The sequence below is a fragment of the Rhinoderma darwinii genome, chromosome 13 (genome assembly GCF_050947455.1).
Source record: "Rhinoderma darwinii isolate aRhiDar2 chromosome 13, aRhiDar2.hap1, whole genome shotgun sequence".
Classification (NCBI taxonomy): Eukaryota; Metazoa; Chordata; class Amphibia; order Anura; family Rhinodermatidae; genus Rhinoderma; species Rhinoderma darwinii.
Genome location: NC_134699.1, coordinates 8,098,363 through 8,124,323, shown reverse-complemented (window position 1 = coordinate 8,124,323; position 25,961 = coordinate 8,098,363). Strand labels below are relative to the sequence as shown.

Here is a 25,961-nt window from a genome sequence, read left to right as displayed (position 1 = left end):
TAGTTCAGTAGCTGTGTCCTATTCCTCATGGGAAATGCACCACATGCTACACGGGAATTACAAGCGAGAAATAGCAGTGTAGAAGCAAATGTGCATCAATAATTTGGAGCCGCTGATCTCTGTCTATCATCACTTTCTAGTTTAGAAGAGATTCAAAAACCTGGTCAACCTGCAAAAAAAAAAAATCCCTAATATAGCTGGTTCCCAGCCATTGGTCTTCTGTTGGCTTGGTGCAAGGACTAGGTAGAGGTGTCGATATAGACCAGGTAATGTCACATTACATGGCTGCATGGTCCAATGACTGACTTAGGACTCAATAAGGAACTCTATAAATCTGTATGCATTGGGCACCCCCTGGTGGTGGCTGCAGGGAGGCAGGATTTTATTATTTAACTCTATGACAAAAGGCAAGGGATTTGGAGATCTGTATAAGAAAAATAACCTCCATTAAAAATAGAGAGAACAGTTTCTAGATGGAAGGCTCTGGGTCCATGGGCAGTGCCCAGTTGCTCAATTCGTTATTTCACCCCTGCTTTTACTGATGTTTAGTTAGATTCAGCCTGTATTATAGTCCAGAGCTGCAGTTTCAGAGATAAATCAGGCACTACAGTAATATGACCTTGGAAAACTTAAAGGGGTTCTCCCATAGATGTGGGTCCCACTTCTAGGACCCGCACCTATCTCTAGAACGGGGCTCCTTAAACCCCGTTCTAGCTTTTGGTGCTAATCCTGTCTCCCGGCCACTTCCTGACTTTATGGTCAGGAGTTACGCAAACAGCGTAACTCGCTGAGCTATGCGGTTTCCGTAAATCCCATAGAACTGAATGGTAATTACGGAAACAGCGCAACTCGCATGCTAAGCTGCTTCCGTAACCGCCATTCCCTAGTGTAGGAGTTACGAAAACGGCATAGCTCAGCGAGCTACGCTGTATCCGTAACTCCCGACCATAAAGTCAGGAAGTAGCATTAAAATGGAAGTGGAATTAAAAGTTATAAAATCTTCCAATAAATTTTGTGTATTAGTTCCTCCTGGTTTTAAAATCTTTGCTTGTTGTTATTTAGTAGTACCTATTATTTACTTCTAGTGGATAGAATTCTGTTCATGGTCATGTGATGGACACACAGGTGCAACCACTAAAATTGGATTTTCTGTGTTAACAGCATACCTGTTGCATTTTATGAATCAGTCATGCCTTTTCTACCCCATATGAAAAGGCCACGTAAAACATACAGAAAGCGCTAGCACCCATTGTTTTGACAGGACACAATAGATACTGCACTAAACTTTCCTGTTCAAAAATAGGACTCTAAGGGTATGTTCATATGGCTTATTTTCAGTCGTTTTATGGGCCGTAAACGCTCCAAAAGACTGCTAAAAATACGGAGGCTAGACTCCTCCAAACATCTGCCCATTGATTTCAATGGGAAAAATGACGTTCCATTAGGGCGTTTTTACACGCAGCTGTTTGTAAAAACGGCGCGTAAAAAGACGCCCCGTAAAAAGAAGTGCAAGTCATTTCTTGAGCCATTTTTGGAGCAGTTTTTCATTGTCTCTATAGAAAAGCAGCTCCAAAAACGTCCGTAAAAACACCTGAGGCAGCATCTTCCCGGAGCTCCGGACACCTTTAGCAGAACTACCCTCCTAACTCACCCTCACCTGCCCGGCCAGACATGCCAAGGGGAAAAGCAAAGACCAGAACCACTGGTGCTTCCCGTGATCCCTCTCTGGCTCGGTTTATGCCCCAGTAGAGAGCGAAAGATAACCGGCCGTCTGCACCAGTAATGGTGTCTGAACCCGCTCCTGACATGCGAGTGCCGACTGATTTTTGACAAGATACTCCGGCAGTATTTCGCTCTGCACCTCCAGCCTCCCCTGCAACTACTTCCGCGGTATCGGCCATGGGTACCCAGCTGGACCACACTCTCACCGAACTGTGGGAGATGGTGAGAGCTCTCCCCACACGGGTGGACATGGACGTGCACATGGCGTGCCTGAAAGAGAAGCAGGCCAAAGCCCTGCAGGAAGTCTTGCTGACCATTCGCTCCCTGGACGACAGGGTCACTCGGCTGGAGATCCATAATTTGTCCCTAGTCTCTGACTTCATGTCGCTCGCTGAAACCGTGAGTACACAAGCAGGGTGCATGAAAGACTTTGCCTTCCATCTTGATGATGTCGAGAACCGGGGATGGCGTAAAAAAACCTTTAAGCTACGTAGTATTCATGAATCTGTAGCACCAGAGAACTTGCATGATACAGTGGTCTCCATCTTTAATAAACTGTTGGACCGCCCGTCGGAGGCCCCCCTTGAACTGTATAGGGTCCACCGCTCAGTGGTTCCTGGGACCAGAGACCCGAATCGCCCCAGAGATGTGATCTGTAGAGCACATTTTTACAAGCAGGACGACGACGTTCAAAGCCGCTTTTGGGAGGAAGGCTCCGTACCATATAATGGCGCGGACGTTATGATACTGCCTGATGTGTCTAGGCCAACAATGTATATGAAACGTGCCGTTAAACCTCTCTTGGAGGCCACCAAACGGGCGGGTGCATCATATCGCTGGGGTCAACCCTTTCGTATTATCCTGCGGAAGGCCGGAAACACATTTGCCATTAAAACACCGGCAGACCTGGCGGAAGCCTTTCTATTTCTAGACACTGATACGGTCCCGGTCTGGACACTGCCCTCACTCCAATACCACCCAGGGGAGACGGAGGGGCACAACCCCTAAGACCACCTGCTCGTCGCGTGGGCCCTATGCTTCCTATTCCTGGACCTCACGCGAGGACCTGTAGCTGTGTGACAAGATCTACTAAAACTCCCTACTTGTTCACTGACGGTGATTACACTCCTGGTTTGACTGTGTGTTAGCTATCCACAGAGGTCAGTTGCCTGGGACATCTGCTACTTTTCCCTCCTGGACCGCCTTCCTCCTCCGGAAGCGAGACATGACTCTTGCCATCCTCCATCTGGGGAGGCCATACGTTCAGATTAAAATGGACAGGCTGTTCCTGATCCACTGACATTGAACTGTTCCATCTCTCACGTTCTTTCTTTTGGACGCTGCCTACCGAGCAGAGTAGACCAGCTTCTGAATTGGCTTGACCTGTATGTTCTCACCTGAAACAGTCACGCTGCAGAAATGTTTCAATACCTTACTCCAATAGCATGGAGCCTCTCCCTTCGCTGGTCATCCAGTATTCACCCACTGTTCACGTGAACTGTCCATACATGTGGCCCCCTTATTGACCGATATCCAGACCATAACATACTCCATGATTATTGTTGTGCGGGTGTTTGTTTGTTCTTAGCAGATTGTTGTTCAATATGTTTTATATGCACTTTACTGTCCGGAAGCTCCGGGCTCTTTAAGTGGGGTTGTAGGAAAGCACAGTAGCATAAAGACCTGTAATCTTGCGTTCCCCATCCTCAGAGTCGCACAACTCACAGTTGTCACTTCGAGCCTTTGGGCTCTTATCCCTCCTCCGCTTTATCCCCCCCCCTTCCTTCTTCTTCTCTGATTCCCCCCCCCCCACCCATTCTCCCCTCTGTCATCTTTGGTCCTTAGTGTTATATCCATTGTTCTGCCATAGCGAACAACCATTGTATCATTAAATGTCCAATGTCTGAACATCCCAGAAAAGAGATCCTAACTACTCAGTCTCCTCTGGCAGAAAAGTGTGCAGGTGGCCATTCTACAGGAGACAAATTTCCGTATGGACCAACTGCAGTTTCTGCGGGACTCTAGGTTCCCTGATGTCTACCACAGCACCTCGTCGGACTCGAAAACCAAAGGCGTATCCATTTTTGTATCCAACTCTCTGCAGTGGGAACTCCTGGGTTGTCGCACAGATGACATGGGCAGATACCAATTTGATAAAAGGTAGGATCGCACACTCCACATTGACGTTTGCTAACTTATACCTTCCCAACTCGGGTCAACTGAAGCTCCTGGAAAAGGCCCTTACTGCTCTGGAGGAGTTTGCTGAGGCGACTCTGGTAATAGGGGGTGACTTTAAATTTACCACTGGACTTCTCCCTGGATACGACCTTATCGCACCTCCACTCCCCTAGACCCCTAAACCGTCCCTTACATCGCCTACTACACTCACACCAGCTCATAGACCCCTGGCGTATTCTTCACCCCAAAGACAGGGATTACACTTTCTTTTCGCACCCACACATGTACTCCCGCATAGATTACTTCCTCTTCCGCCACTCGCATCTTTCGCTTCTCTCCTCAGCGTCAATAGACTGCATATCGTTCTCTGATCATGCGATGATACGCTCTACACCCCACAACCTAGCAATGGCGTCTGAATGAAACCATGCTGCAAGACCCAAAAATTGTGGAAGAACTACCTCCGTTTTTTCTTTGACACTAACATTACTGACTACTCTAACCCTCTCGGTGTGGGAGGCACATAAACGTCAGAAGAGGCACTCTGATAAGCATAGGATCTCGACTTAAGGAGGAACGCTCTGCAGTCTTCTCAGAACTCGATGAAAAGATTCATACCATGGAATTATCTCAAACGGTTACTAGACCCAGGGATGGGGGCGGAATTAATTTGGTTTTGGGACAGATTGCGCACACTAACACTCTCCACAGCGAAAGCCACAATTACTAAGTGCCGCAGACATTATTATGAATTCGGCAACAAACCAGGCCACACGTTAGGCACGCAGGCACGTTCCTATTATTTGAAGTTATACAACTTGTGAGAAACCCCTGGTGACCTACACCCTAACTCCAGACTCTATACCATCAGATCCTATCGCCAGTCCTCTGGTATGGGTCACATCCAACCAGAGGCAATGGAAGTGTTAGAATCTCCCATTTCGGAAGATAAGTTTAACTTAGCCCTCACATCCTCCCCACCTGGTAAGGCCCCAGGCCCTGATGGCCTATTGCTCCCTTATTATAAGAAACTAGCTTCCATCCTCACCAGCCCCTTCTTCAAGATCTTGGCAACATCACTCACACCATTTCTGTCTACAATAATCCATCGGGACCAGATAGCTAGGCTTCCTTCCAGCGAGGGAAGCCAGAGAGAATACTATCCGGGCCATCAACCTCATTGAACTTATCACTACCTCCTCCATTCCAGCTTATTAGTCTAATTTAAAACATTTGCATTCCTGTCCAATTTCAAAATAAATTTTCAGAAGTCAGGAGCACTCAATATATCTCTCCCGACCCAAATGGTGGCAGCCCTGGCAGATTTCTTCCCTTTCGTATGGGCCCCCAGCTCAATTAAATACCTAGGAATACACCTCACAAACAAGCTCTCCCAACTTTATGCTTGCAATTACCCTCACCTTCTACGGTCGATCAAGGGGGACCTTGACAGATGGTCTAAAGGTCCCTTTACCTTCACCTGGTTCGGTCGTTGTTCCATATTCAAAATTACCTCGCCTGTTATACTTCTTTCAAGCACTCCCCATACTGCTACAATGCCTATTCTTTAGCTCCCTCTCCTCTCTAATTGTCACGAAGTACAGTAAAAAATTGTGTAGTACCGTGTTAGCCAGAGACAATATGAAATGTTAAATACTTTTGTGTCAAAAAAGACAAAAGTATAATAGGTATGATACCTTTATTGGCTAACCATAAAACCATATTATGGTTAGCCAATAAAGGTATCATACCTATTATACTTTTGTCTTTTTTGACACAAAAGTATTTAACATTTCATACTCTCTAATTGTCAAAATTTATCTGGTCCGGAATAACTCCCCATATTGCTCGCACGACTCTAACCCGCCCAAAGTTTGGCAGTGGTCTGAGATTGCCCGATATCTATCTTTAGTACCAGGCAGCGCATCTGGTTTGCATTGTGGACTGGTGTAGACATGATACTCTCAAGCCTTGGGTCAAGTTAGAACTAGGGATGCACGGTGCATCGAAACTTCGATACCGTTTCGATACTGTGCATCCCTAAACGGTTCGATACCGCTATTTCCTGTATTTCGATACTGAGCTGCGCAGCCGCACAGCTCAGTATAGTAATACATGAATGTATGGGAGCGCAGCTGCGGCTGTGTAATACATGTGTGATACAGCCCCGCTCCTGAGTCATGATAAGTTCGCGGGGTCAGGATGATGCGATGCGGCCATCGCTGCACTAATGAGCGGCGGCACTGGAGACAGAACATGGCGGGCGCTCTACAAAAAAACCCCCATGTTCTGTCCTCAGTGCCTGAACTGCCGCTCATTAGTGCAGCGCCGGCCGCATCTCCTCATGCTGACCGCGCGCGCACTTCCTGTCAGGAGCGGGGCAATGGCTGTATTACACAGCCGCAGCCCCGCTTTATAACGGCAGAGATCAGAGAAACCTCATTCACCTTTTTTACAATATACATTAAAATAAGTCTCAATACATAAAATATTCACACATTCAGTAACGGCGCGCACAACAATTTTTTTGCATCATTTATTATGTGTACGCTGTAAAAAAATGAAATAAACACTGCTTTCTATCACTTATTAATGTGGGGCACGAGGTGCGATGAATTTAACCTCCATGTTCCTCACATTAATAGTAATTAACCCCATCATGTACCTCGCACATTAACCCATTATGACTGAGAAACATGATGGGATTAATTACTATTAATGTGAGGTGCGTTCAAAATTCATCACACGTCGCGCCTCACATCAGAAAACGGAAGAATTTTTTTTTTATTACTGTTGGCAAAAGTATCGAAATTGGTATCGAAATTGCAATACTAAACGAAGTATCGGTATCAAAGTCCAAATTCTGGTATCGTGACATCCCTAGTTAGAACAATTATTTTCACCACAGCCCCTATATGCCGCACCATGGCTACGGAACAGCCTCAAAATTCATACCAGATCTCATCCTCTCTGGACCCACTCTACGCGTAGCATCACTCGCATTTAAACTATACATTTCTCCCTTCCCATCATCGCTCTACCCCATACTGGATAACCCCTTTCCCGCCAGGGTATGTGAGCCAGGTCCCTTCAGCCAACATGGTGCCTCCCGCGAGACCCAAGCCCGTCACTACATAGTTGACGACTGCTGGAAAACAATATCTCAACTAACGAACTGCGGATTCGGAACACCTCCCTCACTGGCAGGCCTCCCAACTCCGTCATTTTCTACTCTCCCTCCCTTCTTCCTCGACCTTTGCCACCACTGCTACACCATTCGAAAACGTATGCACTATCACAGGACACCTGCACCATGCACTCTCCTTAACGTACATCCTGCTGAACTCCCCAGCGCATGACCCACACCCTCCATGTCTATCCAAATGGACGCCAGACCTTCACCCAACTTTTACACCTGACCACCGTAGTCGAATATATACCATGACACATCAATCCTCAAGATCTAGTAGAATTCATGAAGTGGGCTTTAAGATCCTGACAAGATGGTACAGAGTCCCCTCCAAACGCCAGTTTTTACCCCAAAGTCTCCTCCATGTGCTGGAGATGTTGTGCCCAGGTAGGTGACCTCTTACATACCTTCTGGAGCTGCCCCAGGTTGTCTGCTTTCTAGGAAAATGTTTGGCACGTCAGTTCTAAATTCCCAGACTTCACGCTCCCCACGACTCCTTGCTTCATCTGAGTGACATTCCTATTTCTACATACAAGAAATCGGTGGTACGTCATTTAGTAATCACGGCTCGCGAATGTATCTCAGCCCTGTGGAAACAAGTTGAGCTACCCACAATACGCCTCTGGTTTCAGACTATCCAGGAGGTGAAACGCATGGAGGAACTCCAAGCCTCTATACTGGACTCCCATGATAAATTCATACGTTCCTGGTCCCATTGGGTATGCTTCTAGAACTCACCTGAGTACATATCCTTGTTGTCATAATGTCATTCTCGATATGGGGAGGATGTTTCAGAGATAGATGCTGTGGTGAGTTCCCATCTCCCACCCTCCTCTTCCCCCCCCCCCTTCCTTCCTTTTGTGGTCTCACCAGTCCAGTTTTAGGTGGACTACCAAGTTGTTTTAGACTTTTATTGTTCTGCTTATGTGCTTATATACTGTTTTTGTATAACACTGAGCTGTGAATCTGTATTAGGTTTGTCTCTTTCCTTTCCTGACAATACTAGAAACAGAATTTATAAAAAAAAAAAAACACATTTGATGCATAGAAAACGGCTGAAAATTCCCTTGAAAACAGCTCCATATTTTACGGGCGTTTTTTTGTTTGCCGTATGAACATACCTTAATAGTTTCTTTATTTTTACAGTGAACGCTATGAAGGACAGTAGGTTTGACTGGGGCACGTAATGCATAAGATGTATACCATCCTGTGCCACCTAAATAGTGTAAAGCATATAATGCATCTTATATATCATGCAGAGACAAGTTTGAATATGGTTTTAACTAAATCTTTGATGTGCTGATACGCAGCCAGGGATTTCTAAGTTGTGCTTTTATGACATGAAAGAGAATTTGAGAAGAGTTAAAGTGACTGATTTCCCTCTCGTAGAGGAGTTGAACCATAGTATATAGAAGAATCAGCACTATGACTGCTCCAGAATGCTTTTATTCCCAAGGTGTATGCATCAGTATAAATATTTACAGAGGTTTGCCCTTAAAGAGTTACTATGATGGGTTTCATATTTAAAGGGAATGCGTCGCTAGAATTTTTTTTTTTTTTTTTTTTTTAGTTAAACAATTATTTTTTTAGTGATTACACATTGTTTTAAAATGTCAAGAAATATTATAAATTAGATTCAAATTTATAACATTTCCATGTGGAGCAGTTCCCAAAATTGCAGCATGGTCAATGTGGTAAAGCAACCTCATTGCTTTATGCTGCAAATTTGGGGTGGACACACTCGCTCTAGTGTCCTCACACAATCCCCCCCTCCCTTATTCTGGCTAATGCCAGGAGAAGGAGGGGGTTTGAATCGTCAAATCTCCTACACTGTGTGCCGCCATTTTCTGAGCGACTGCACAGTGTAGGAGGATTAGATACAGTGCTCAGCAGATAGTATCACACGAACGTAAAACACACATCACATACACGAACATAACTTACCTGCTCCTGCCGCCTCCGCTCCTATTCCTTGTGCCTTCGCTTCCTTGAGCATATAGCCGGAAGCCGCGGCCGGAAGTAGTCATCTTACTGTCCGGCCGCGGCTTCCGGTCCACATGAAAATGGCGGCGGATTTCGCTCTGCCAAAGACCTTCCTTTTGGTCTGTGTGGGAGCGGCGCATGCGCCGTTCTCACACAGACGGCGTACGCTGTAGTGAATGGAACGGCTCCCGTTCGCATTCTCTATGGGGTTATATGTGCCGTATTCAATCTCTATATGTGTCGTTAATCGACACATACAGAGATTTAAAAAAAAATGGCAGCCCCCATAGAGAAGTAAAAGTAAGAAAAAAGGAAAAAGTAGAACACAAGAACACAAATAAATAAAATTTATTTTAATATCATACTAAAAGCAATTGGATAAAAAAAATAAATTCATGACACCTTCCCTTTAAAGAGAAAAGTATTATAGTAGTTATATTGTTGTATATAGGAGCAGTATTATAGTAGTTATAGTCTTGTATATAGGAGGCAGTATTATAGTAGTTATGTTCTTGTATATAGGGGAGAGTATTATAGTAGTTATATTATTGTATATAGGGGAGAGTATTATAGTAGTTATATTCTTGTATATAGGGGCAGTATTATAGTAGTTATATTCTTGTATATAGGGGGCAGTATTATAGTAGTTATATTCTTGTATATAGGGGCAGTATTATAGTAGTTATATTCTTGTATATAGGGGCAGTATTATAGTAGTTATATTCTTGTATATAGGGGCAGTATTATAGTAGTTATATTCTTGTATATAGGAGCAGTATTATAGTAGTTATATTCTTGTATATAAGGAGCAGTATTGTAGTATTTATATTCTTGTATATAGGGGGCAATATTATAGTAGTAATATTATAGTAGTTATATTCTTGTATATAGGGGGTAGTATTATAGTCGTTATATTCTTGTATATAGGAGCAGTATTATAGTAGTTATATTCTTGTATATAGGAGTAGTATTATAGTAGTTATATTCTTGTATATAGGGGCAGTATTATAGTATATTCTTGTATATAGGGGGTAGTATTATAGTCGTTATATTCTTGTATATAGGAGCAGTATTATAGTAGTTATATTCTTGTATATAGGAGTAGTATTATAGTAGTTATATTCTTGTATATAGGGGCAGTATTATAGTAGTTATATTCTTGTATATAGTAGTATTATAGTAGTTATATTCTTGTATATAAGGAGCAGTATTATAGTAGTTATATTCTTGTATATAGGAGCAGTATTATAGTAGTTATATTCTTGTATATAGGGGCAGTATTATAGTAGTTATATTCTTGTATATAGTAGTATTGTAGTTATATTCTTGTATATAGGAGCAGTATTATAGTAGTTATATTCTTGTATATAGAGGACAGTATTATAGTAGTTATATTCTTGTATATAGGGGCAGTATTATAGTAGTTATATTCTTGTATATAGAGGACAGTATTATAGTAGTTATATTCTTGTATATAGGGGCAGTATTATAGTAGTTATATTCTTGTATAGAGGGCAGTATTATAGTAGTTATATTCTTGTATATAGAGGACAGTATTATAGTAGTTATATTCTTGTATATAGGGGCAGTATTATAGTAGTTATATTCTTGTATATAGGAGTAGTATTATAGTAGTTATATTCTCGTATATAGTGGGCAGTATTATAGTAGTTATATTCTTGTATATAGGGGCAGTATTATAGTAGTTTTATTCTTGTATATAGGGGCAGTATTATAGTAGTTATATTCTTGTATATAGCGGCAGTATTATAGTAGTTATATTCTTGTATATAGAGGACAGTATTATAGTAGGTATATTCTTGTATATAGGGGCAGTATTATAGTAGTTATATTCTTGTATATAGGGGCAGTATTATAGTAGTTTTATTCTTGTATATAGCGGCAGTATTATAGTAGTTATATTCTTGTATATAGCGGCAGTATTATAGTAGTTTTATTCTTGTATATAGCGGCAGTATTATAGTAGTTATATTCTTGTATATAGGGGCAGTATTATAGCAGTTATATTCTTGTATATAGGGAGCAGTATTATAGTAGTTATATTCTTGTATATAGGGGGCAGTATTATAGTAGTTATATTCTTGTATATAGGAGGCAGTATTATAGTACTACTACTACTAATTCGGCATCATGCTGGTTCCTATGACACTGAAATCCGCCAATTGTCTGTATTAATCGAAAAATGTATAATATAGTATAATGCGTACCAAGGTTGTAATCTGAAACCATAGAGACACATAGCTCTGCAATGGTGCGGTTTACACAAAACAGATTTTCTTAAATCAACACTATTAGCAAAGTTTATTTCATTTTTTTTTTTTAATGTTTAGATGCATTGGAGTAAAATGATTGCAAAAGTGTGCATACCCTTTAACAGACGCCCAACAAGTTGCTTTATTTGGACCCTTGAAATTTTGACTAACATTTTAACAATAAAACTATACTTCCCTCTAATTTTTAATTCTGACGGTATGTTCACACTGTGTTTTCAGGCGTAATTGTGTCAATGTAAAAACAGCTCCAAAAAACGTCTAGAAAAACCGCCAGAAAATGCTTTCAGCTTCAAAAACGGCTGAAAATCAGAGGCGGTTTTCTCTGAAAACAGCTCCATAATTTTCTGCCGTTTTTGACTCCGCTTGTGACCATACCCTTACACTGGTTACCGGCAATCATCTTTTTCTGGGAAATGCATCATCAGTACGCTCCACCTGCATTACTGAAAATTGGCAGATGATAACACTGGTTTGAAGGGAATAAGCATCTCCAGAGTTGTCAACCACATCCTGCTTCACCTGTTGCTTGGCAAGAGCCCAACACATATTCAAGTGCTGTCAAGCCAAAGTGCTAACTCGGAGTCTAATGGACTTCCTAATGGATAATGACAATGGAAAGTTCCTGGGGAAAAAAAAGGACTTTCCCTTTAAAAAGAGACTGAAAAATGTCAGCGTATGTATATAACTGAGCATTTGCTTACCATCTGGTGCCAAACACCATTACAATAACGTGACTGATTAGTCTAGCACAAAATGAAATAAACTTAAAGATAGGGTATGTGTTATCGGCTGCTCCTCGTGTTGTTACGTGTCCAACTCGGAGCAGGGACCAAATTATTCTTCAATTATATTTTGTAGAGGCTACAGTAGCACAGAGGGTGAGGCTGTCCTTCTCTACTACAAGAGGGGTTGGGGGCAATCAGGAGGGCAACAAGTGCCTGTCAGCTTTGTTCTGTGATAGCGAGATGGAATGAAGTAATCAACCAGAAACAGCAGGGGGCCCCATAGTGAGTTTTCCTATGTTCTACGTACAGGCAAGCTTCATAAAAAATGAGATTCCCAGGAAAGACTAAACAGATAGGAGCCCGGCCTGGTCAGATACTGTGTGTGTGATTGAGCCTCTATCAGGCACATTAAATTGTGTTACTTTATCCCTCAGTGTGATCCTGATTCTCTCCGAGTGTTTGCTCTCCCTGTGATATCTGCTATGATTGTGCCGAGCTGTGGAGGACCACTTCACACTGCAATCACTGCTTCGACTTCCATTATTTTCTCCAATATCGCAAAAATAAAAGGAGGAAATCCAGCTGCTAAATACTGTTTTTGTGTCTCTCATCTTGGTGTTTGGGAGCGAGCGAGGGATATTCTATAGAAAGCACAAAGCATATTAACATGCGGATGTTCGGTTTAATGGAAGAGTGATTACCTGAAGCATTAAATAATTGTGCACGCTTCACGACTACTTTCACGGACTGTTGCATTTTAGTGACACTAGAACTAGGATTTACGAAAAGGAACGGGGTTGTACCTCGTTAACACTATCATTGTTAGGCATGGGAACTGGTGCAAAGCTTAAAAACTTAATTTTGCAAGGCGAAAATGGCAGAGTGGAAATTTATCGTGTATGGGCTGGAATATGTTGGGCTGTTAATGTATAGCTCATAGAATAGTACTTTTTGGAGTGTTTTGTCTCAGTTATACAACCCTTTTTCCAAATGAGGAGCTGCTGGTGATAAATGGACTATTGACAGGGGAAGCTTTAGGTAACCACACACTTCTCCTGCAGTAACCCGTAAAAATAATTGTGCAAACATGTAAAACATGGCTCCTACAGAGCGAGAGATATTCCTTGCAGCGGATCTCTGCTCAAGCTAATAAAAGGAAAGGGGACCCCCCCCCCCTCTGATGTCCATATGCCCTAATAGAGTGTCCGAACAATCCTTTATTATGTCAGTTATTACAATGTATAACTGCGACACAAGTCGTAAAAACAACCATCAGTCTCCAGATCTGTTAAAACATTAAAAACAGTGAAAATACAACAGAGGGACAGTCGGGCAGAACGTTGATGTGATGTTCAATAGTCGGGTGTGATATTAAAGAGATTTAAGGAAAATTATAAGACAACTGATGTGAATAAAGTATTAAAGCCCTTAAATAGGGCAACAATCAGCTGTGAAATGATCGTTTTCCGGCTGATCGCATAGTTTGTCGTCGAAAAAAATTATCATTTGTGGGTAGCATTAGTAGGGCAAGACTCTGGAGATGGAATTACAGAAAAACTGGACAAATCCCAGGAGCCAGGGAGCTAATGCAACTAGAAATTTGCTGACGCTGAAGGAATTTTGGAGACTTGTGAGAGCCACTAGGGAAGGACTTTGTAGACATTAGGAATAGCAAAGAAATACTTTCTAGGAGATGTTAGGATGGTTATAAGAAGATAATAGGTCAATAAAGTGATGCTTTGAAATGATGATAGGTTGGGAAAGACATTAAAGTTGTCCAGTCTTATGTAAATAAAGCAGAATCATGGTATAATGAAAAGCTCTGCAACTTCCTAATATACTGGGGCAGATTTATTCATAATGGCTAGAAGATAGACAGCCAAAAGCTAGAGGAGCCTGGCTGAAGATGCGCCAAATCTTTCAATGATGTGAGCGTTGTTTGATAGATTTGGCACATTTTGGCGCATGTTGGACCCCATTCCCTTCTTAACACAACCTATTGGGTGGTAAACTTTAGACTAGTATGTAGCACCACAAAACAGGCGCACGCCATCTATACATCTGGTGCATTTCACGACAAATTGACAGCAATATTCTAAATATGCAACCCAACATGGTGAGCATGTCGCAAATCAATGTTCTCTTTGGTCTTTAATAAATTCATTCAATTTAAAATGCACCATAAATCTAGCGCATCACTCGCCGGAAACTAGCTGCAACTACATTGATAAATCTGCCCCATTGTACATTTCACATTTTTAAGATTTCTACTTGTGATCAGTGAATGGGAACATTCTTGTTCAGAGTCTGACCTAGCCCTGCTCATACAGCTGCAGGTTGTTACATTATATTAGTGTAGGCCATAATCCGTAATAAGAGTAGCACCAGTCGCTCTCCTGTCCTGGACTACAAGCTAAGTGTTTTCATTCATAGACAACAAGATCTTAAAAATGACATGGGATCTCAAACAAGTATATTAGAAAGTTGCATAACTTTTTATTCTAAAAAAAAAATATATTTTTTTTTATAAATGACTAGACGAAAGGTGATGTTAGGGTTAGTAGAGTATTTGCCTTGTAGCCTTGCAAGTAAGCCCTTCTACGTAGGGGCACACAAAAAAAAAAATAATACAAAAATACAAATATAATAAGTCGCTGTGATTTGTTATCCGTACAAATTGAAACACAGAAAGGAAAACATTAGCCATGTGGGCTTGAATAAATGGGATCTTTATTGTGCACAGTATGACGGTGCAAGAAACCACATTTAATGAGGAAATCTACCAGGGACAAGTTGTTTTATTAGGACCTTCTCAATCAGCAGCCGTCATTACACACTGGATTGCTTCCGACAATCCTTGAACTTTACACAAACATCTGTTCTCCCTGTTAACCATCATTCATGGTAAGTTTCTTCATTACAGTCAATCATTTCACATGTTCGAGTCACTTAAAAGGGAATTTTTTTTAACGATACAAACCCATTTAGATGAGTATCGTGTAGATGTATTATTGCTAATAGATGCACAAGGCTCTCAAAGCACCTACAAAGTTGGAAAGGTGTTACAAAGTAACACCCTTTACTCTTTTTAATCTAAGTAGGTTCGAAACTGTGCGGATTAATTGTTTAATATATCTTTATAGCATTCAGAGCTGCATTTTTCTGAACGCTTGGCCGAACGTGCATGTGTTTTCTACGGGAGAGGGGAATAAGCCGCTGTGAGACACCTCTAGCAGCGGCTTAGCTATTGTGGGAACGAAGAATTAAGAATGTTAAAATCCAATATGCTCGATCCTTCGTCCCAAACATCGGCCGTCAGGGGAGAGTTAGGACAACTCCGTACACATTAGATAGTTGGCTGGTCCTACCAAAATTGGAGGGTTCGGCCGACTCATCTAATGTGTATGGGCACCTGAAATATTTCTGTTTTCTGTCGAAATTGTTCTTCAGGTAAAGTCCTTGACGGTCAGCAGATTATCTCCTATAATGTAGGGTCAATAATGTTCAGTCAATCAGCTGCCATATGTCATTTTCAAGGCATCAGCCTATCATGTACTATTGCTACACTGGATGGTGTTTTGCCACAATATTTTGTTCAGTCCATAATCTTTTAAGTAAATGATTGTGTACATTATACTTTCTTTAGCTTGCACATCGCTCAGCCTTTTATTTACTGCAGAAGATTACACACTGTACAGCCAGTTTATCGTCTTATGTGCTTCCATTTATAGTTCGCTCTACAGAACTTTATATGCGCATAAACATAATGATAGTCAAGCTGATCCGAGCAGATATTTGTCACATAGAATCCATGCGTCTATGTTAAAGGAACAGTCCAAGTAAAACTGATATAGTGTTAGAGCCATTTTACACAGGCCAATTATCGGCTGAACGATAATGCCTAGATATGGACAGAATCCACTAATCTAACCCAAAGTATACTAGAAAGTTGCAGAACTTTTTATTACACAGTGACAACTTTGTTGCATAAAAGCATGAAGGTGGCATGTGCTGTGAATACTCCAGTACCTTTTCTGCAGGGGCTTTAAAGATCTGTCACTAGTTTATTAATTCCCTATCTCCTAACTAATGTTAGGTGTCTTCTCTCTTCCGACGCCAAGATTGAAGGACCTGTGGGTGACGTCATCATTCCCAGCCAGCTTCTTTCACTGCAGACACAGCGTGATGTCACCCACAGGTCCTTCAACCTTGGTGTCGCAAAAGAGAAGACACCACAGCTCCAGGCGTACAGTTGAATTTGCAGCAGCATCACCATGTGCAGGTAAGCATAGTAAACTCCCTAGAGACGAGCATATTAACCTTTTGGACGGCTGGAGCTGTGGTGTTTTCTCTCTACCGACGACAAGATTGAAGGACCTGTGGGTGACGTCACGCTGTGCGTCTTTAGTGAAAGAAGCTGGGTGGGAACGATGAGAAGTGTATGAAGCTGATTTGTCAGCGTCATACACTTCTATTCACAACGCCCAGTTGGTAAAAACACAATACACACCCAGTTGGTAATACGAGAAAACACACCCAGTTGTCCATTGGAAAGCTCATTTGCATAAATATAAAATTGCTCATAACTTGTGTAAAAATGATCGTTTTTAAAAAAACGTTGCTGTTATATACATTGCAGCGCCCATCACATTCAATAGGATATAGGGATTTGATAATCTGGTGACAGAGCCTCTAAGTGATCCCCCTTCCCTCCAGCCTCTGACCTATCAGCATGAAGCTGCTTCACATAGTTTGAGAGACTGAGGCTGTGAGGAGGCTCCACCTCAGGAGAATCGCTGGTGGTGACACCCACTTGTCTAGCATAGCCTCATTTGCATATTTAGAAAAAAAGCTCATAACTTTTAAAATAATGAAGGTTTTGGGACACAATTCCCACTAGTATTTTCAGTGTGACAGCGACTATTAGATTAGCTAGGAGACTGGGCATTACTAAACTAGTGACAGATGCTCTTTAAGCCAGGTGGCATCTCAAGATTGCCCCCACTGAAAAATAAATGCCATAGAAATACACGATCTGTAAAGGATTTGCCAGACACAGGTTCTGTGTCGACGCCCGTGGGCAATCAGTCTGCACCTGCTCCTATGTCTGTGAGACTGACTCCATCTTCCACCACTCAGGATGGCAGGCTTAGGAGTGGGAGAGCCTATCACAGCCTGGCCAGACGGAGCTAGTTCCCGCCTACTGTCTATTTATACCTGCCTTTCCTGTTCCTCCTTTGCCTGTGATTCTTCTATGCTTGTTTCCTGGCTTGCTGCTGCTGCTTGTACTACTGATCCTCTGCTTGTTATTGACCTTGGCTTTCTGACCACTCTCCTGCTCAGCGTTTTGTACCTCGCTCTCTCCTGGTTTGACTCGGCTCGTTCACCACTCTTGTTGCTCACGGTGTTCCGTGGGCAGCTGCCCCGTTTCCCTAGCTTCTGTGTACCCCTGTCTGTTTTGCACTTACTGAGTGTAGGGACTGTCGCCCAGTTGTACCCCGTCGCTTAGGACGGGTCGTTGCAAGTAGGCAGGGACTGAGTGGCGGGTAGATTAGGGCTCACCTGTCTGTCTCCCTACCCAGTCATTACACTATCAGTGTCAGACTATGTTGCATTGCTAAAGCATAAAATATTGAGTATTGCTATAGGGCTCCAATGTCTGTGTTTATTCGGTTTGTTTGCTGTAAATGTGTGGTTTATTAATTTGTTCTGCCGTCATGCTTTTTTCTTGGAGCAAACAATATATTTCCCTTAAGATTTCAGTATTATTGGACCACAACAATCCAGCTAATAACTCAGCTGTTCACTAATTATGTTTACAAACCATGCCGCTGACCCAGTTGGGAAAATGCGAAACCTCCAACCAAACCATTATCTGTGCCCTTGGTCACAATTCAGAAGTCCGGCTGGTAAGAATCTCAGCAGATTTGTTGAAACCTTGCAAAGTATTCATTAGATTGTCAAATAATGAGCAAACCCACGTCTCACATCCAGTCAAGGCTGTGTGCAGATGGAATAGTCTCCCGTTCTGTTTAGAATATGACATTCGTGGAAAAGCAAAGAATATTATTTACTACATATGGCATATTTATATAGTCTGTCATGCACTGACAAAACTGAGCATGTATTTGTAATTAATGTAAATCTGGAAGTGGCTGTAAAGAACTTAATTGGTGCAAACTATAGGTTCAAATTCTTGTCCACAGGGGGCAGTATTAGAGTAGTTATATTCTTGTATATAGGGGGCAGTATTATAGTACTTATATTCTTGTATATAGGGGCAGTATTATAGTAGTTATATTCTTGTATATAGGGGGCAGTATTATGTAGTTATATTCTTGTATATAGGGGCAGTATTATAGTAGTAATATTCTTGTATATAGGGGAGAGTAGTATAGTAGTTATATTCTTGTATATAGGGGGAAGTATTATAGTAGTTATATTCTTGTACATAGGAGCAGTATTATAGTAGTTACAGTATACTCTTGTATATAGGGGCAGTATTATAGTAGTTATATTCTCGTATATAGTGGGCAGTATTATAGTAGTTATATTCTTGTATATAGGGGCAGTATTATAGTAGTTATATTCTTGTATAAAGGGGGCAGTATTATAGTAGTTATATTCTTGTATATAGGGGCAGTATTATAGTAGTTATATTCTTGTATATAGGAGCAGTATTATAGTAGTTATATTCTTGTATATAGAGGGCAGTATTATAGTAGTTATATTCTTGGATATAGGGGCAGTATTATAGTAGTTATATTCTTGTATATAGGGGGGCAGTATTATAGTAGTTATATTCTTGTATATAGGGGGCAGTATTATAGTAGTTATATTCTTGTATATAGGAGGCAGTATTATAGTAGTTATATTCTTGTATATAGGGGCAGTATTATAGTGGTTATATTCTTGTATAAAGGGGGCAGTATTATAGTATTGATATTCTTGTATATAGGAGCAGTATTATAGTAGTTATATTCTTGTATATAGGGGGCAGTATTATAGTAGTTATATTCTTGTATATAGGAGGCAGTATTATAGTAGTTATATTCTTGTATATAGGGGCAGTATTATAGTGGTTATATTCTTGTATAAAGGGGGCAGTATTATAGTATTGATATTCTTGTATATAGGAGCAGTATTATAGTAGTTATATTCTTTTTTTTAAACTCGTTTTATTGAAAGAATTGTACAATACAAATGTCCATAGTACATAACAGAAAATGAACACATTTATGTAGTCATACAAATTTTGAACACAGATGCATAGTGGCTGTGGTGGTATTTAACATGTCATAACCTAATAGATCACATAGTTAACCCTCAGTAATAACATCCCAGCGGGCAAAATACTTTCCCAGGCCAATTTGAGTTATTCCATACAAAATATAGAAATCCTATAAGTAACCAATCATGCGACATCCGTCCTCCTCAAGGTTGCAGCAACTGGTCCCTCAGGTCTGTGAATCTATGCAGAGTATACAGGGTACACGATGAATCACACCAAATCTGCCATATTTTATAAAATTTACCAATACACCCTCTTTTCTTATATAATACTCGCTCATATGGAATAATGGAATTGATCAACGATTTCCATTTCGTCACCCTAGGAGGTCTCTGATCCATCCACCGAAGTGCGATGGTTTTCCTTGCCATGAACAATACTTCTTGCAATAAAATACGTATGTGGAATGGCCACTGATCTTCAAGCAGCACCCCAAATAGACAAATCTTGGGTGAAAAGGGGATCGGCTGCTTCACCACTTCCAACACCTCCCCCCAAAAGGAGGCCACCACTGGACAATCCCAGATCATATGCCAGAAATCAGATCTGGGAAAACGGCACCTGTGGCATTCAGTGCTAGGATATCTGCCCATTCTATGCAGTCTCACCGGCGTGAGGTAACTCTGATGAACTATAGCTAATTGAATCATTTTGTTATTTGCCGCCGGTGATACAGACATAGGAGATGAAAGTACATCCTCCCATTCCTCCCCTGTCAGATCTGGTATCAGGCTCTCCCATTTATCTTTTACCGGTAATTTGACATTGGCCAGTTTAGCTTGTATAAGGGCCGTGTAGACAGCCGAGATCAGCCCCCGGGGGCCCTGTGATTTAAAAACTCCAATCAAAGGGAATCGTGAGAATTCGTGGTCTGACCTAGGGTATTGACTTGCGAGAGCATGTCGCAGCTGCAGATATCTATAAAAGCTTTTCCTAGGGATTTGGAAGTCCTCTTGCATTTGCGCAAAGGATTTAATGGCATTATCCGTATACACATCCCCGACTCTACGTACCTCAAATCCATCCCAGAAAGAGGGGGCCTGCCCCTCCATTAGATGTGAAAGAAGGGGATTATCCCATAGTGGCATGTCCACCTATATATCTGCATATGCATAAATTTGTTTGGCCGCCGTCCATGCCTGCACTGCCACCTTGTGGATTGGGAGCATTTTTTTATAAGTTCCCGGGGAGCTTTCTAGCACTGGCCAAAGGTGCGTTAGATGCAAATATGTAGCGAGGTGCTGTTCCCTCATTGGTAACGGGTCCGACCCTGTCCATAGCTGTAGATATCTCAACTGCCCAGCTAGATAGTACATAAACAAGTCCGGTAGTGCCATTCCCCCCTCCTGTTTAGGTCTCTGCAGAGTAGCCAAGCTAAGTTTGGATCTGTTGGATCCCCATATAAAAGCCGGGAATAATGCATGTAGGGATTTAAAAAAGGCCTTATATACTGGTATGGCTGCGTGCTCCATAACATACAGCCATTTTGGCAGAATAACCATTTTAATTAAATTTACGCGACCCGTCACTGCCAGTGGGAGTGCCCCCCACACCTTGAATTTGAGCTTGATATAGTCTAACAGAGGCAATATATTGGTGATTTGATCCTGCCTATGGTCTCTGTTTATGATAATACCCAGATATTTAAAGGACGACACTACCTGCAGGCCGTGCTCAGCTTCTGCCCACCCCACTTCCTTCAAAGGCATGAAAAATGATTTGTTCCAATTAACATGTAGGCCAGAAAATCTACCGAATTGGTTCAGGATTTCAATAGCCCCAAGTTGTCTTTCGGGTATGACATATACAATATCACATCATCGGCGTACAAACTAATCCTCTCCTCTCGTCCTCCCACTACTATTCCCCTATATTCTGGGTCCGTTCTTACACGTATCGCCAAAGGCTCAATAGCTATTGCAAACAATAGCGGGGAGAGAGGGCACCCCTGCCTGGTACCTCTACGGAGTTGAAAATAAGGGGACATTATACCATTAATCAAAATTTGTGCCCTCGGATCCTTATGCAAGATTTTTATCCATTTAATGAAAATCGGGCCAAAACCAAACCTCTGTAATGTTTCAAACAAATATGCCCACTCAACGGAATCGAAGGCCTTGGCCGAATCAAGAGATGCCATTGCCCAGTCCTCCTTCAGTGCCTCTCCTATTTGAGCCAAAATTTGAACCTTGCGTATATTGTCAGATGTGGACCTCCCCGGCATAAAGCCTGCCTGATCCGGGTGAATGAGTTTTAATATCACATTATTCAGTCTATTTGCCAGTACCTTTGCAAGTATCTTGTAGTCTAGATTCAGTAATGAAATAGGGCGGTAAGAACTACAGTCCCTAGGGTCTTTGTCAGGTTTTAGTAACACTACAATTGTGGCATCATAGAAACTGTCCGGTAGTTTTCCCTCCCCCCGGGCATAAGAATACATAGAGCATAATGGGGGAATGAGCTGGTCAAAGTAACGAAGATATACCTCCAATGGAACCCCGTCTGGGCCCGATGCCTTACCCTTCGACATATCCCTCAATGCCTGTGTAACCTCGTCTTCCGTGATATCGAGTTCTAACATATCCCTGCCTGCCTCATCTAACTGTGGAAATTTCAAGTCCTCCAAGTATGATACACACTCGGACCAATCATACGTAGACTGGGAGGAGTATAAGTCCCTATAGAATTGGGTGAATCGGGCCGCTATACTAGGGGTATCAGTCAACTCACGGCCCTGACTGTCCTTAATCTTTAGTATTGCTGAGCTCTGAGAGCTGTGGTGAATTAAATGAGCCAGCAATTTACTTGATTGGTTTCCCAATTCAAAATAGGTTTGCCGAGCAAAAAACTGTTTCCTATCAGCTTTTTCTTGTAGTAATAATAAGTATTTATGGCCCATCGTCAGCAATGCATGTTTATTTGCTTCAGATGGGTTTTCTATATACTCGCCCTCCAATGTTTTACATTGCTGTGCCAACTGACCCTCTTCCTTTGCCGCTTCCCTTTTTATGTAGGAGATTGTAGATCGCAAGCAGCCTCTAAGGTAGGCCTTCAGGGTATCCCATAAAATATTAAGATTATCACACGAGTTATTGGTATCTTGAAAAACCTCCAGTTGATCTGGTATGCGATCTTGCGGCCCTATCAGGGTGAGCCAGAATGGATGAATTTTCCAGCTACCAATCCTCACAGGCCCTGGGTGATTGAAACGCGCTACCATCTGAGAGTGGTCTGACACTCCCCTTACTTCATAAGAAACATCCGTTACCATCGGAACCATTAGAGCGTTCCCAAAGATATAATCTATACGGGACAGGGAATTCCTACCCATAGAATAACATGAGTATACCTTTACATTCGGATGTTTGCACCTAAATATATCTATCCAACCCATTTCTTGAAATAGCAAATTCAACTCTGTTGGAGCCACCGATGCAACCCCCCAATCCACTTCCCCTCTAAATCTATCACATTTGGGATCCATGACCATGTTAAGGTCCCCCATGCCCAGTACCGTAGCTTGTGGGTAAGCGGCAGCCTCATGTAAAATCTGTATATTCGCCGGAGGAGGAACATATAGGCCCAGTAATACAAATGGTATAGTGTCGATGTAAGCATGTATAAACACATATCTACCTTCCTTATCCACTTTAAGTTTGACCGCTTCCCACCTCAGAGATTTGTGGATTAATACCGATACCCCCCGGGAGTAGGACGTATGGAAAGAGTGTGAAGACCATTGGATCCAAGGTCTACGCAATAATCTCGCTTTGTCTGGGATTAAATGCGTCTCTTGCAGACATATTATAGAGGGATTAAATTTACGGATACATGTGTAATGGCAGGAAGGAGGTGAAGGGAAAGTGAGCCCTAATCTACCCACCGCCCTGTCCCTGCCTACTTGCAACGACCCACCCTAGGCGACGGGGTACAACTGGGCGGCGGTCCCTACGCTGTCTAAGTGCACGGGAGAACAAACAGGGAACACGCAAGGGAAGGGGCAGTAGCCACGGAACGCCGCGAGGAAACGGAGCGGTGAATGAGTAGTCAGGACCAGGATGAAGTGGAGTATACCAAAGTGAGCACGGAGAAGGAAGCAAGCCAGGGGCAAAGCAGGTTAAGCGGAACTGCAGCAAGGCAGAAGCACGGCAGAAGCAGGCTGGAGCAAGCAGCAGTGAGGCCAGGAATCCAGAAGAATTACAAGCACTGAGGAAGAGAACAAGGCAGGTAATAAAGGACAGGGGGCGGAGCTAACTCCGACTGACCAGGCCGCGATAGGCTCTCCCACTCCTGAGCCTGCCACCCTGGTTGGTGGGAGATGGTGTCAGTCGAACAGGTCTGGCCTCAGGTGTGGATTGATTAATCCCAGGAGTATACCTAGACGTAGTACCTGGCAGATCCCTAACAGTACTCCCCCTTTTATGAGGGGCCACCGGACCCTTACTAAGAGGACCCGGTTTAGTAGGGAAGAGAAGGTGGAACCTCCTGATCAATACCCCAGCGTGAACATCACGGGCAGGTACCCAAGTCCTCTCCTCCGGCCCGTATCCTCTCCAATGGACCAGGTACTGGAGGGAGCCCTGGACCATCCTACTGTCCATAATCTTGGCCACCTCGAATTCCACCCCCTCAGGGGTGAGAACGGGAACAGGAGGTTTCCTCGAGGGGGACCAGGACGGGGAGCAGCGTTTAAGGAGGGAGGCATGGAATACGTCATGTATGCGAAAGGATGGGGGCAGCTCCAGACGGAAGGATACAGGGTTGAGGACTTCAATGATCTTATAAGGTCCAATAAATCGGGGAGCAAACTTCCTGGACGGGACCTTAAGGCGCAAGTTCCTGGACGACAACCAGACCAAATCCCCGACGACAAACCGGGGGTTAGCAGAACGTCTACTATCCGCCTGAATCTTTTGTGCGCTCTGGGACGCCTCTAGGTTCTTCTGAACCTGGGCCCAGACAGTGCACAGTTCCCGATGAACATCCTCTACCTCAGGATTATTGGAACAACCAGGGGAAACGGAGGAGAACCTTGGGTTAAACCCGAAATTACAGAAAAACGGGGAGACCCCTGACGAGTTACTGACCCGGTTATTCAGGGAAAATTCAGCAAGGGGAAGGAATGAGACCCAATCGAATTGACAGTCAAAGATGAAACACCTTAAATATTGTTCCAGGGATTGGTTAGTCCTTTCCGTTTGGCCATTAGTTTCGGGATGGAAGGCGGAGGAGAAGGACAGATCAATCTCCAACTTTTTACAAAAAGCTCTCCAAAATAAGGAAACAAATTGTACCCCTCTGTCAGAAACGATATTGACTGGGGCCCCATGGAGACGCAGGATGTGTTTCACAAACAAAGAAGCTAATGTCTTGGCGTTAGGTAGCTTCTTAAGGGGCACAAAGTGGCACATCTTGCTGAAGCGGTCTACTACCACCCACACCACCGACTTGCCCTGAGATGGAGGCAAATCGGTGATAAAATCCATGGAGATATGGGTCCAAGGTCTCTGGGGAATGGGCAAGGAACGTAGTAGGCCCGCAGGTCGGGACCTAGGGGTTTTGGACCTAGCGCAAACCTCACAAGCGGCGACGTAAGCCCTAACGTCTTTAGGCAACCCAGGCCACCAATAGTTTCTGGTAATGAGGTGTTTGTGCCCAAGATGCCAGGATGACCAGATAGTGTGGAGTCATGGTTTTCCCTGAGTACCCTTAGCCGGTATTGCAGGGGAACAAACAGTTTGTCCCCAGGGACGTTCCCGGGAGCTGCACCCTGATCAGCCGCGATATCAGAAGCTAAATCAGAATCCGTGACAGAAACGATTATACCAGGGGGTAAAATACAAGCAGGATCCTTCTCAGAAGGAGGATTGGCCATGAAACTACGTGACAGAGCATCAGCCTTAATATTCTTGGACCCAGCCCTATAGGTAACCAAGAAATTAAATCTGGTAAAGAATAGTGCCCACCGAGCTTGTCTAGGATTAAGCCTCCGGGCCGATTCTAGGAAAACCAGATTCTTGTGATCCGTAAGGACCGTTACCTGGTGTCTGGCCCCCTCCAGGAAGTGCCGCCACTCTTCAAAAGCCCATTTAATGGCTAGAAGTTCGCGGTTGCCAATATCATAGTTACTCTCCGTGGGCGAAAACTTCCTAGAGAAGTAAGCACAGGGGCGGAGATGGGTGAGGGAGCTGGTACCCTGGGACAAGACGGCCCCCACTCCCACCTCGGATGCGTCAACCTCCACAATAAATGGCTCCTCTTGGTTGGGCTGAATCAGCACGGGGGCCGAGATAAAGCACTTCTTGAGGGTCTCAAAGGCCTGGACGGCCTCAGGGGGCCAATGGAGGACATCAGCACCCTTGCGAGTAAGGTCCGTAAGAGGCTTAGCGACGACCGAGAAGTTGGCAATAAATCTCCTGTAATAGTTGGCGAACCCTAAAAAACACTGTAACGCCTTAAGGGAGGCAGGTTGGACCCATTCCGCCACAGCCTGAACCTTGGCAGGGTCCATGCGGAATTCATGAGGAGTGAGGATTTGCCCTAAAAATGGTATCTCCTGTACCCCAAAGACACATTTT

General features: G+C 43.1%; 1 protein-coding gene across 1 annotated transcript in view; it reads right to left on the bottom strand.

The window, feature by feature from the left end:
* The window catches only part of OPRL1 (opioid related nociceptin receptor 1), a 238,810-nt gene that overhangs the window by 96,983 nt on the left and 115,866 nt on the right, over positions 1–25,961 (bottom strand). The window lies entirely within an intron of this gene.